Here is a 13,012-nt window from a genome sequence, read left to right on the forward strand (position 1 = left end):
TCGACCTTCCTTCTCTGCTGATGACCAACTCCTCCGCCTCACTCATCTCCTCTCCCTCCAGCTTAACTCCCGTCGCTCCGCCATTTTTGTCTCACTTGACCTCGAAAAGGCCTACGACCGTGTCTGGCATCCCGGTCTCCTGTTTAAACTCCAAACCTACGCCCTTCCTATCAACTACATCCGTCTGGTGGCCTCCTTCCTCTCCCACCGCCCCTCCTATGTTACCATCCATCATGCCACTTCCCACACCTTCTACCCCTCTGCCGGTGTGCCCCAGGGCTCTGTCCTCTCCCCTCTCCTCTACCTCCTGTACACGGCAGATATGCCCCAACCCCCCCCCCCCCCCTCCAGTACACCTCTTGCAATATGCTGATGACACCGCATTCCTCGCCCTCGCTCCTACCCTCCAACGGTCCCAACGCCTTCTCCAGAATCACCTTGACCTTTTTGCTGCATGGTGTAACCAATGGCTCCTGAAACTCAATCCTTCCGAGACCCAGGCAATCATCGTAGGTCGTACCACTCGCTCCTTCTGGCTCCTGGATTTCTCCCTTACTGTCTGTGCACGTCCTGTCCGCCTCACCCCCACCCTCACCTACCTTGGCCTCACCATTGACCGTCACCTCACCTGGCTACCTCATCTCCGCTCCATCCAATCCAAAGCCCACAACCGCCTCCGACTCCTCAAACTCCTCTCTGGCCGGACATGGGGGTTGCACCCCTCTACCATCCTCCACACATACAAATCCTTCATCCGTCCCATCCTCTGTTATGCCAGTCCTGCCTGGATATCTGCCCCCCCCAAATTCTATCAGTCCCTCCAGATCCTTGAGCGTCATGCACTCCGCCTCGCCTTCCGTATCCGCCTCCCGTCCCCCACGCGGATCCTCTATGATCTCATTCCTTTCCCCCATCTGCTCCTATTCCTCGAACATATCCGCATCCTCTGCACCTCCCGCCGTCTTGAACCCCCTCACCCCCTGGTTGCTCCTCTCCTCTCCCATCCCCGCCCCCTGCCACGTCTTCACCGTTGTGTCCCCCCTACCCTCCATCTCTCCACCCTCCATCTCCTTTCCCAAGGTGGCTTCCGTCAACTCCCCCTCCCGGATGATGCCCTCTCTCCCTCCATTTATCCTTCCTATCAACTCTGATCCTCAATCCCCCTCCTTTCCTCTGTCCTTTCCCTGGGCTCCCTCTTCCCCCCTCCCTTCCATCCTGTTTTCTCCCCACTCAACCTCTCCCTACCTCCCTTCTCCCCCCCAGTCCTTTTGTATTCCCCTCCTCTGCCTACCCCACTCCCTGTCGCGTCTGCCCCCCACCCCTCTTATGGGTCCTCATCCTCCTTCAGCTCCTTTCCCGGCTCCCCCCTTCGCTTTTCGTCTCCTTTCCCCCCTTTTTTGTTTTCCCCTCTTCTGTCCAGTTTCCCCCCACCTGCTCTCGACTGTGGTGTCACACTTGCCCACTTTTTAGTGCAGTGTTCCAGTGACTATTCAGTGTTGTTTGTCTTTCTCGTGTTGCGGACAGAAACCATGCTGTCGCTAGGTGTGAATTTTATGTCCTTTGCGAACAGAATCCAGACTGTCGCCGTGTTTTTTAATTGTCTATTGTTTTCCCTGTCTGCTTCGTATGTATTTTTCTTAGCATCATCATCCCTCTGTTGTTGTTTTAAGTTCCACGATTTCTTTTCGCCTTGTTACTCTCTAAGTCTCCGATTTTATCGCCTGTTTTTTTATTATTTGTTCTCTTGATCTTTGTCACAAAATCTGTCGGCTGAAGAGCGGTATACTAAGCTGCTGCCAGTCCGCCCCCTTCGGGGGGAGTTGAAATTCAATAAATGAAAAAAAAAAAAAAAAAACGTTTTCGCCAGTCTGCGACGGCTCACCTGAAGATGACTGGCAGGTGCCCAGTTGAAATATCGTGCGAAGTATTGAACGACGACCGGCTGCAAGCCCGATATTTGTTTGAACAGTCAATTCGCCGGGAAAATTTTAAAATTCACATCAGACGCCTTTACGGGGAGGAGATGGCCTCACATATCCGAAGTTTCGAGAAGCTACGTGGTGAAAGAGCAAAGCTTTTAAGTTCATTAACTTTTTTATTGAGATGTCAGATATGCTAGAGTGACTCATTTCATTAAGACCGCTACTGCACGGAAGATTACTGAGAAGGCTAGTCGTGCTATTGTCAAGGAGAGGATTTGCTATACAAGACGAAGGTTAGATGCTATTTCAGCAAAACTTTACCAATTACGTCTGAAGGTTGCAAGGTATATTTCTCCTGTATCATGGGACTGGGTTGATGGAGTGACTTCGGCCAAGATCGAGTGGATCCACAATAACGCTAATTGTCGGCAGATATCAAAATTTGATCGACTGTCGCCACAGAAGCCGTCGCCAGAAGGGATAATGGTACGACGTTCCGTTGTCAATCTCACGGAGAAGAATTTGGACGACGTTAGCTGTCTGTATTAAGCAAGGGACTCAATTTTGCACCTACACCCACAGCACCGCCATTAATAAGTATTTTGAGTGGTTTTGAAGAAGCTGTACGACGTCTTCCTTTGGATGCTGCAGACGAAATAAGAAGGGAAACTTGCCGTGCTCTGTTGAAGGCTCCTACTCGACGCAGTAATTCAACCTCTGCAGAAAGGGCTGCATTACGAAATCTGAGAGAGGACCCTGACGTAGTGGTATTGAAAGCTGACAAAGGTAATGCAACTGTTTTGTTACCTCGTGGTGTGTATAAAGATAAGATGTATGGTCTGCTAAGTGACTCTACCTATAGGACGATTGATTACGATCCTACAGGACGTGAGCAACGAAAAACTTCAGCACTATTAAATTCCTCCTCCTTACCGCAAGAGACCATCAAGAGGTTAAGACCACATGGTTGTGTACCTCCAAGACTGTATGGCCTTCCAAAGATTCGTAAAGAGGGTCTTCCTCTGCGTCCAATAGTGAGCAACATTGGAGCTCCTACATATGATTTAGCTAAACATCTCGCTTCCCTACTGAGACCTTTCGTAGGCAAGTGCTCACATCACATACGAAACTCAGCTGATTTTATCAATCGACTGGGGGCTCTTCGTCTTAGCAGTGTAGACCTTCTAGTAAGTTTTGATGTGGTCTCACTTTTTACAAAAGTTCCCCTTGCAGATTCTTTGACACTGATTGGTAACATGTTTCTTGTTGATATCACTGCTTTGTTCAGGCACGCTCTTTCCTCAACTTATTTTATGTTTAATCAAGAATATTTTGAACAGACTGACGGCGTCGCCATGGGTAGTCCCCTGTCTCCTTTGGTGGCCAACCTTTTTATGGAGGATTTTGAAGAGAGAGCGCTTGAATCAGCTGCCCTGAAGCCAACAGTTTTTTGGCGGTATGTGAATGACACTTTCATAGTGTGGCCTCATGGAGAAGATAAATTAATGGAGTTTCTACATCACCTCAACTCCATTTATAGCAACATCCTGTTCACCATGGAAATAGAGAAAGATGGTTGTTTGCCTTTCTTGGATGTCCTGGTTCGAAGGAAGAATGATGGTTCTCTAGGACATTAATTTTACCGGAAACCCACTCATACTGATTTGTACCTGCAAGCGTCGAGTTGCCATCACCCATCGCAAACCATGAGTTTGCTTAAAACACTTGTTCATAGAGCTCATACTGTCTCAGATCCATATAGCTTACCTCAAGAACTCGCCCATCTAAAGACAGTATTCAGCGAAAATGGGTATTCCATCCGGCAGATTAACAGGGCGCTAACAGTTAAAACTAAGAAGCAGGAAGTGAATAAAGAGGAGACCATGCCGGAACAATCTTTAGCTTTTCTCCCTTTCGTTGGCAACACTTCGTTTAAAATAGCAAGAATCCTCCGAAAATTTCAGGTAAAAGTGGTTTTCCGCCCACCATCGAAGATTGCGGACCATGTGGGATCAGTTAAGGACAATCTGTTACTACGAAAGCCCGGAATTTACAAGATACCGTGCCAATGTGGTATGGCTTACATAGGCCAAACCACACGCACCGTGAAAGAACGCTGCATTGAACATCAACGTTACACCCGCCTTTTACAGCCAAGCAAGTCCGCTATTGCTGAACATTGTATTTCTACTGGACATGATTTTGTCCACAGCAACGTCTTTCTGGGACTCCATTATTAAAGAATCCGTAGAAATACGACTGGCGGAAAATCTGCTAAACCGTGACAGCGGCTACCAGCTGGACAGTGCATGGAATCCCATCATCTCCACAATTTGTTCAAATCGAACAGAGTGCGTCGACGGCCGTGGCAAACAGCAACGCAGAGGGCGACTGAGTTGCGCTATTCCACCAGCGAGGGCGCAGTGTGGTTCAACTATCAAGTTTTCGACGCATGCGCAGAATAGTTACAGTACGCTATATATTGCGGAACGGAGGACGTTTCCGCGCCGCCCCCCCCCCCCCCAAATTCTATAAGTCCCTCCAGATCCTTGAGCATCATGCACTCCGCCTCGCCTTCCGTATACGCCTCCCGTCCCCCACGCGTATCCTCTATGATCTCATTCCTTTCCTCCATCTGCTCCTATTCCTCGACCATATCCGCATCCTCTACACCTACCGCCGTCTTGAACCCCCTCACCCCCTGGTTGCTCCTCTCCTCTCCGATCCCCGCCCCCTGCCACGTCTTCACCGTTGTGTCCCCCCTACCCTCCACCTCTACACCTTACATCTCCTTTCCCAAGGTGGCTTCCATCAGCTCCCCCTCCCAGATGATGCCCTCTCTCCCTCCATTTACCCCTCCTATCAACTCTGATCCTCACTCCCCCTCCTTTCCTCTGTCCTTTTCCCGGGCTCCCTCTCCCCCCCTTCCTTCCTCTTTCTTCCCCACCTCCCCTCTCTTTGCCCCCTTCTCTCCCCCGTGTCCTTTTACATTTCCCTCCTCTGCTTCCTCTCATTCCCTCTCGCGTCTGCCCTTCTCCCCCTTTATTAGTCCTCTCCCTCCTTGGTTCCCCCTTTTTCGTTTCTTCCTCTCCTCCCTCCTTGTTTTTCCCCATCCTGCAGGTCCCCCCCCCCCCCCATCTGCCTTTGGCTCGGGAGTGTCGTCATTGTGCTGCCACTTTCGTGCAGTGTTCCACAGTGAGTGTTCTACAGTGCGTGTTTTACAGTGAGTGTTCTGTGTTGTGCTTTTTGGGACTTGTTGCGAACGGCCATCATACTGTCGCTGGGTGTGCCTTTTATCTCTTGCGAACAGAAACCAGCCTGTCGCCATGTTTTTTAATTGTGTGTCTACTATGTTACTTGTCTGATTCCTGTGTATTTTATCTACATTGCCAACCCCTTTTGCTTTCTGTTTTAACTTTCCGCAATTTTACGCCATTTTAGACTTTAAATCACCATTTTATCGCCTGTTTTTCCTTGTTTCTTTCTTCTTCCTTTATTTAAAAAAAATGTCTGTAGGCTGTAGAGCAGCGTAGTAAACTGCTGCCAGGCCGCCCCCTTCGGGGGAATTGAAAATCAATAAAAAAATAAATAAAAAAAAGACGTTTTCGCCAGTCTACGACGGCTCACCTGAAGATGACTGGCAGGTGCCCAGTTGAAAAATCGTGCGAAGTATTGAAGGACGACCGGCCTCAAGCCCGAAATTTGTTTGCACTTGGAGTCCTATGCCTCCTGGACTACGTCAGTTAGTACAGGGACGGTTAACGCTTTTTGTGAATGATACTTGCGTTGGTGAAGAGTTCTCGGGCTTCCAGCCGGGTGGCGGTGTCTTCAAACGGCGAAGTTTCGACGAGTGACACACTTCTTCTGGCCTGAACATGATGAGTTCACCAGCTATAATCGCCGGGAAAGCATACATTCACATTTACTACGCTCGAGTTGTCGTCCGATGATGTCTCACGTAAGGCCTGTCGGAGACAGGTCTGGCGATCGAGCAAAACAAAGCAAAATGTCGACACTTTGTAATGCATGTGTCATGTTCGTGACACCCTCTCCCCTATTTCACGATGATGCAAAACGTGCTGCCCTTCTTTGAATTTTATCGATCTACTCGGCAATTCCTGTCTGGTAAGGATCCCACATCTCGCAGCAGTATTCCAAAAGAGAACGGAGAAGCCTGGCATAGCCAGTCTCTTTAGTATGACCCATCACATCTTCTAAGTCTTCTGCCAATAAAATGCAGTCTTTGGTTCGCCTTCTCAACAACATTTTCTGTGTTTTCTTTCCAATTTAAGTTGTTCTTAATAGTAATTTTTAGGTATTTAGCTGAATTTACCAGATTTAGATTTGGTTGATTTGTAGCATAACCGAAATTTAACGGATTCCGACCTCACACTTGTCGTTACTTGGGGTCAAACCGCCAACTTTTTCACCACACAGGTAACTTATCTAAATAGCTTTGCAATTATTTTAACTTCTGATGATTTTACGAGGTGCATTCAAGTTCTAAGGCCTCCGATTTTTTTTCTAATTAACTACTCACCCGAAATCGATGAAACTGGCGTTACTTCTCAACTAATCGCCCTGGAGACGTACACATTTTTCACAACGCTGACGCCACGATTCCATGGCAGCGGCGAAGGCTTCTTTAGGAGTCTGTTTTGACCACTGGAAAAATCGCTGACGCAGTAGCAGCACAGCTGGTGAATGTGCGGCCATGGAGAGTGTCTTTCATTGTTGGAAAAAGCCAAAAGTCACTAGCAGCCAGGTCAGGTGAGTAGGGAGCATGAGGAATCACGAAGAAACTGTTGCGTAACGTTAGCTCGATGTGCGGGTGCGTTGTCTTGGTGAAACAGCACGCGCACAACCCTTCCCGGACGTTTTTGTTGCAGTGCAGGAAGGAATTTGTTCTTCAAAACATTTTCGTAGGATGTACCTGTTACCGTAGTGCCCTTTGCAACGCAATTGGTAAGGATTACGCCCTCGCTGTCCCAGAACATGGACACCATCATTTCTTCAGCACTGGTGGTTACCCAAAATTTTTTTGGTGGCGGTGAATCTGTGTGCTTCCATTGAGCTGACTGGCGCTTTGTTTTTGGATTGAAAAATGGCATCCACGTCTCATCCACTGTCACAACTGACGAAAAGAAAGTCCCACTCACGCTGTCGTTGTGCGTCAACATTGCTTGGCAACATGCCACACGGGCAGCCGTGTGCTCGTCCGTCAGCATTTGTGGCACCCACCTGGATGACACTTTTCGCATTTTCAGGTCGTCATGCAGGATTGTGTGCACAGAACCCACAGAAATGCCAACTCTGGATGCGATCTGTTCAACAGTCATTCGGCGATCCCCCAAAACAATTCCCTCCACTTTCTCGATCATGTCGTCAGACCAGCTTGTGCGAGCCCGAGGTTGTTTCGGTTTGTTGTCAAACGATGTTCTGCCTTCATTAAACTGTCGCACCCACGAACGCACATTCGACACATCCATGACTCCACCACCACATGTCTCCTTCAACTGTCGATGAATTTCAATTGGTTTCACACCACGCAAATTCAGAAAACGAATGATTGCACGCTGTTCAAGTAAGGAAAACGTCGCCATTTTAAGTATTTAAAACAGTTCTCATTCTCGCCGCTGGCGGTAAAATTCCATCTGCCGTACGGCGCTGCCATCTCTGGGACGTATTGACAATGAACGCGGCCTCATTTCAAAACAATGCGCATGTTTCTATCTCTTTCCAGTCCGGAGAAAAAAAATCGGAGGCCTTAGAACTTGAATGCACCTCGTACTAGACGATAAACCGACAGCATCATCTGGAAACAACAGAAGCCACTGCTCAGGTTGTTTCCTAAATGATTTATATAGACAAGGAACAGTAGAAGGCCTGTAATGCCAGAAATCACTTCTGTTTTACTCGGTGACTTCCCTGCAGTTACTACAGACTCTGACCTCTCTGACAGGAAACGGTCAATCCCAGGGCGTAACTCAGACGATATTCCATAAGCACGCAGTTTGATTACTGCCCGGTTGCGAGCTACGGTGTCAAAAGCTTTCTGTTAAATCTAGATGTACGGAATCAATCTCAATTCCATTGTCAATAGCACTCAGCACTTCGTGTGGGTAAAGTGCTAGTTGGCCGGCCGGGGTGGCCGAGCGGTTCTAGGCGCTACAGTCTGGAACCGCGCGACTGCTACGGTCGCAGGTTCGAATCCTGCCTCGGGCATGGATGTGTGTGATGTCCTTAGGTTAGTTAGGTTTAAGTAGTTCTAAGTTCTAGGCGACTGATGACCTCAGAAGTTAAGTCCCATAGTGCTCAGAGCCATTTGAAAGCGCTAGTTGTGTTTCACAAGAACCATGTTTTCTAAATCCATGTTGAATGTGTGTGTCAACAGGCCGTTCTCTTCGAGGTGATTCATAATGTTGGATCAGAATATACGTTCCAAAATCCTGCTGCATACCGACGTTAACGATATGGGCCTGTAATTTAGTGCATTAATTCTACCTTTCTTGAATATTGGAGTGACCTGTGCAATTTTCCAGTCTTTGAGTATGTATCTTCTGTTGAGCGACCGGTTGTATGTAACAAGTGTGGAGTTAATTCCATCAGCATACTCCGAAATTGGTATATAATTTGGACCGGTAGACTTCGTTTTATTGATTTAAGTTGCTTCACTACTCCGTGGATGTCAAATTTCGCCGCACTGCCCTAACGGATACCTTCGTTGTACGTCCCACATGGATTTGTGCGGTTATTTCACGCAATGTTGCTTGTCTGTTCGCACTGACACTCTCTCAATACTGTGGATCTCAGAATATCGAATTACCTAGCGATTTCCGAACTGGAATATCCGATGCGTCTAGCTCCACGTATCGTTCCGCATACAAAGTCTGTTCAATCCATCGTTCGGCCATTATCAGGTAGGAAATCTTTTCACCTGGATCCCCTGAATACAATTGACAGCTCCACTAATGCACTGCCTTTTTGTATCACAACGGACATCCTTCGGCCGAGTCTCGTTCCCAGTTACGATACCATCGATGTTTTTCTCGTAATCGTCGAGGAAGGTCAGTTCTGTAACAAGTCTCTGCTTTTTGTGCCTTCCGTTAGGATTTTGGGAACCCGCAAAGCACAAAATTTGTGGTAACCAATCTTCTCCGCCACAGTTTCATGTACCAAACTCTGCAAAATTTGGGGAAAATGTTGCCTCCTGCCGTAGGTTCAAATCCTCCCTCGGGCATCGGTGTGTGTGTTGTTCTTAGCATAAGTTAGTTTAAGGTGTGTGTAAGTCTAGGGATCGATGACCTAAGCATTTTGGTCCCTTAGGAATTCACACACGCTTGAACATTTTTTTCTTTTTTCTTTTTTTTGGGGTGGGGGGGGGGGTGGGGAGGGGGGGAAATGTTGCAAAAGTTCTGTAATCGTGAAAAGATGGTTTTCACGAGTTTTGTCGATGATTTTCATCATCATCATCATCACCACCACCACCACCACCACCACCACCACCAGTTCTTCCGTCACATGGCTAAGCCTACGACTGTGAACCTCATCGTGAACACAAGTACGGCCATTTTTAAAATCAGTGAACCACTGCCTCACTCGGTTTTCGCTTATACTTCCTTTTCCGTACCCATCACAGACAGGTCGCAATAAATTTCAGCTGGTTTGCAGTTTTTTGTCAACAGAACCCTAATCACCGAACCCACCTCACAAGAGGCGAGATTTTCTATTGCGGCCACATTTTAATGCATCATAGGAAGCAAAACAGCAGGGAGACAGACCATGCGCTACCACCGTTGGATGAGTACTGAGTTTAGGAACGTTATGGAACGAAGATGCCGGCTATAGCCCCGCCCACCTATGCGAAAGACCAAAACGTCTCTTATTGCATAGTCCTCCTATCAGACTTTTGACAGAAGAGCACTATGGGACTAAACATCTGAGGTATTCAGTCCCCTAGACTCAGAACTACTTAAACCTAACTAACCTAAGGACATCACGCACATCCATGCCCGAGGCAGGATTCGAACCTGCGACCGTAGCAGCAGCGCGGTTCCGGACTGAAGCGCCTAGAACCGCTCGGCCACAGCGGCCGGCTTATGAAAGCAGTTTTAACTTCTAAATTGGGTCATTAATTACGTGAAACGTTGGAAATCAAATTACTTTGGCCTTGGAAGCTGCTAGGAAGGCAACTTGCAAATGATACCGTGTTCCCGACCAGTGGCTTGGTGATGTGGATATGAAGGGGAAAGGCATGTGAGGCTGTGAAATCGTGCTCTCAAAGGCGTTTCTCTCGTGCCTCCCCTCTACACACGTGAACTGGGGAGGAACGGTGGTCCCCACATAAGAGAAACCACTTGGCATAATTATTCACTCACAGACCAGGGCGCCGTTTCCAGTGGAACTGTAGAATCTCAACCGTAAAAGTTGGGAGGAGGAGGTGGGGCTATGCAGAAATTTCTCAGTGCTCAGTTACATTGTCTGTAGGATGGCGCGGGTAGGAGTTAAAAAAAGTGAGCTGAAAGATGTTTTCTTTTCTTTATTTAACAGCCTCGCATTACTTGCGAATCTTTAGCTACTCACATTTTCTCGGGGCGAAGTCTCGCGGTACGCGAGTATATATTCATCCACTCTTCCTCTTTACGGATTCCCATCAGCAAATTGCCTCTGCAGTAAACGTGGGCTAGGTACACAGAACATCCCCCAAAGCAGCTTACGTCACTATTACTGAAATTCTGTGAAATGCAGAGTTGTGGGTTGTGAATGGAATGGTAACTTCATGTAGAAAATATGTTCCTCTCGCTTACGAAGATTCAACTTACCAGCCAATGGTTGATTTTCGGATGCGTAAATATAATTTTTTTATAGGTACAAAAGCTATCTATCAAGAGGTCCTGCATTGTTTTTTTTCATTCGAAGGTGTTAGCTAAGTGTGTTACTGTGCGTAGGTTGTACTTTCAATAAGGGGGGGAGGGGAGATGATAGAGTCAGTGTATCTCAACACAACATAGCCATCGTCAAGGAATATGCACACAGTCCTTTCTTAAGAACTGACAAAGTAACTGCTTTAACGTCACACAGAGTTTAATTTTCATTTGTGACAAACATGATATACTAGGATAATCGTCTAGTGGTTGTGTCCTCGGCTTACGAAACATCAGTAAACCTCCGATTGTTTAAACAATCAAACTTCCAAGTATAAAACAGCTTTTAAGAGTATGATTACTTCACAAATGACTTAATGTGTTATATATTTTTTTTGTTAAGCATGCAAGTGAGAAATAGTTTAGAGAAGATTTGGAATTATGCTTACTGTTTGTTAGTAGTTGCAAAGTGTTCTCATCATCAAGAATTAGATTATTACAGTCTCGGAAATTTGAGCCTCATTTTAAACGGAAGCAAGTTTTCCACGCATCTCAATTTTTATGTCATATTTGGAAATTTGGAAATTTTAGGTAAGGTCTTATGGGACCATACTACTTAGATTATTGGTCCCTAAGCCTACACACTACTTAATCTAACTTAAACTAACTTACGCTGTGAACAACACCCCCCCCCCCCCCACACACACACACCCATGCCCGAGGGTGGAATCGAACCTCCGATGGGGGCAGCCGCACGTACCGTGACAAGGCTCCCTTAGACCACGTGGCTACCACGCGCGGCAGTGTCATATTTCCCAAACTGTGTGCCGTAAGGCGATATAATTTTTCGGGCGGGAACATTCAGTGCTATACATAGATAGTGTTGCAAATAGTGTTGCATGTGCAGTTATAGTTAAACAGTAACAAATTAGAACGTCATGTCGGACATTGATTCTTTACTCGTGTTCATTATAATTATCCGGACTGTTATGCCGTGGTCGGTTGATGAATTCTGTGTCAATTCCCAACGTTTCGTCCCCGTCTGTGGGAGACATCTTCAAGGGGTTCTGAGCTCGATGGAAGGCCCTACACACCCACTGGCTCGCTACTGCCTGCCGCTAAATTCCGTGTCCGCGCGCTCCCGCGCCGCGGTGTGACGTCACGTGTTTTGAAAACGTCAGTGCAATTGGCCGCTGTCCGCCGCCGACGATCGCCGTTACCATCACCCAGCAGTGGACGGGTGGTACACATCTTCTTTAACACCGGCATCCATATACCGTTTAATTTCACGCCCTCCTCCTTTCGGTTGACATTGTTAGGGCGATTTCGATTGCCTCCCTGTAGAGCCTTTCGTAATATCCGCTTATGGCCGATAGTACTTGCGTCTCAGCGAAACGAATATGGTGGTTCCCTGGCTATAAAGTATGCTCCGCAATAGCTGATCGTTCCGTTTCTCCTCTTCTACAATTGCCCTTGTGCTCTTCCAAACGTTTTGAAACAGTTCTTTTAGTGGTACCCACATAAACATCTCCACAGCTGATTCTTTACTGCATACCATTTTGAACGGAACGTAGTTTTTCATGCATCTTAATGTCTATGACGCACTACATGATATAATTTTTCAGTTACGGTCAGTGATATATCTCGATACTGTCTGCATACTGTGTTCGGAATATAGTCGGTAGTAAAGTTGTAATAAACTAAAAGGTCATGTCTGATGCTTAAGTATTACTGCGGGAGAGGCAAAAATGTAGTAAGCGATAATCCTTCTTTCTTTCACCATTTTGTGCGATTGAACAGGCGGGGCAGCAGAGGGAGGGCAACGGGGAAAGTTGCGTACAGGTTTGAAATTGAAATGCGTGTAAAATTTTTTGGAAGTCACTGATGGCTTTCAGTCTCAAATACAGAATGAATAAAATCCTGGTGTTTGTGCGTTGTCAGTTACTCTGCCTCAAAACACACACACACACACACACACACACACACACACACACACACACACACACTTTCTTGCTGCAATGCCTGTCTTCTTGCATTAAAATTTTGATACTAGGTTACACCTCTTAATGATGACATTATGACAGCGTGCTAAATTTGTTGATTCAGTCAATAATCTCGGGAAACATTGAAAATCAAGTATCTGTTGCCAATCCTCCACTGGTATTGGTTTCCGGGTTCTGACATACGTGCTTAGTGACGGAGATTAATGTTTGATGTGTTGGACAC

Source organism: Schistocerca piceifrons, chromosome 10 (genome assembly GCF_021461385.2).
Source record: "Schistocerca piceifrons isolate TAMUIC-IGC-003096 chromosome 10, iqSchPice1.1, whole genome shotgun sequence".
In the NCBI taxonomy this organism is placed as follows: Eukaryota; Metazoa; Arthropoda; class Insecta; order Orthoptera; family Acrididae; genus Schistocerca; species Schistocerca piceifrons.